Raw genomic sequence first — 1,397 nt, forward strand, 5'->3', positions numbered from 1 at the left:
TCAGGGGGTTGTCACACATGAACTGAGGCTTATGTACCTTGCGGTTGTTATCGTCACATCTGGCTTGCGACTACTTTGTTTCAATGTCCAATATGTACCGTTGGACTCGGTTAACGGGCTGTTAGCCCGCGTGTGGTTTAACTCACTGATACCTTCCATTGCCCATACGCTAGTTTGTTTGTGTTCCTTTGGTCAACTTCCATACTTGAATCATTTGTGCTACCGCTGCTGCTTCGACGCTACTTTGACATCTTCGCTTCTATTTAAATAAATAAATAAGCTGAAGCTAGACATCAGTAAACACCACCACAGACACCACAAGCACGCCTTCTCCTCGTACTTCCGCCTCACGCGGGAACACGGACGCTCTAAATACTTCGAATTCCAATGCCAGTATATTGTAAACCACGGGTTCTTTAATGCTAGCGGGTCGTCGCGACCCTAGTTAACATCATGGTGCACGTCTCGTGACGGGTGTCACGGCGTAGTTAAATGTATGCGATACATTTCTCAAATATAAGCGCTCAGTCATCTGTACATCATGGTAGGTTCCCACGACGTGCAATATGCGTTCAACTTATCAATGTTCATGTGTCCTGCAGTTCACATTATGACGCGCAGTTAGCTGCGGTCTTCATCGATCCATGAGCCGAGTGATCCACTGCCGAGGGTGACTAACTTGCGTAAGCCGCCGCTGTGCGCGTATACCCGTTCCCCGTAGGGAGGAGCAAGCCGCCGCTTAGAGACGAAGCATAAAGTGTCCTCATTCCACATAGGGCAAGCTGGATTAATCCATTTTACCCAGGACGGCCGAAGCGGCGTGGACCAGGGGAGAACTGAACCTTATACTTCACACCACAGTAAGTCTACGTGTCCTCTTCCACATAGGGCAAGCTAGAACTAACTATCTTACCCAGGACTGCCGAAGCAGCGTGGACCAGGGGAGGAACACACTTTTCATGGAAACGTAAGGCATCCATGACTGCCATAACGTAAGCCGCCGCTGTGCGCGTATACCCGTTCCCCGTAGGGAGGAGCAAGCCGCCGCTTAGAGACGAAGCATAAAGTGTCCTCATTCCACATAGGGCAAGCTGGATGAATCCATTTTACCCAGGACGGCCGAAGCGGCGTGGACCAGGGGAGAACTGAACTTTATGCTTCACACCACAGTAAGTCTTCGTGTCCTCTTCCACATAGGGCAAGCTAGAACTAACTATCTTACCCAGGACTGCCGAAGCAGCGTGGACCAGGGGAGGAACACACTTTTCATAGAAACGTAAGGCATCCATGACTGCCATAGTGCGTAAGCCGCCGCTGTGCGCGTATACCCGTTCCCCGTAGGGAGGAGCAAGCCGCCGCTTAGAGACGAAGCATAAAGTGTCCTCATTCCACATAGG

The 1,397-nt window shown here is 50.7% G+C and overlaps 2 non-coding genes across 2 annotated transcripts in view; both read right to left on the reverse strand.

Annotated features, from left to right (window-relative positions):
- LOC131291723 (large subunit ribosomal RNA) overlaps positions 1 to 31 on the reverse strand; it is a 4,091-nt gene extending 4,060 nt beyond the window's left edge. The window contains exon 1 of the ribosomal RNA XR_009189490.1: positions 1 to 31. This exon is cut by the window's left edge and continues 4,060 nt beyond it. This is a non-coding gene — a ribosomal RNA (large subunit ribosomal RNA).
- Positions 32 to 518: 487 nt separating this feature from the next.
- LOC131291701 (5.8S ribosomal RNA) lies at positions 519 to 673 on the reverse strand. The gene has a single exon (XR_009189471.1). It is a non-coding gene; the product is annotated as a 5.8S ribosomal RNA (ribosomal RNA).
- Positions 674 to 1,397: the final 724 nt, after the last annotated feature.

Source organism: Anopheles ziemanni (genome assembly GCF_943734765.1).
Source record: "Anopheles ziemanni chromosome X unlocalized genomic scaffold, idAnoZiCoDA_A2_x.2 X_unloc_13, whole genome shotgun sequence".
Lineage (NCBI taxonomy): Eukaryota > Metazoa > Arthropoda > Insecta > Diptera > Culicidae > Anopheles > Anopheles ziemanni.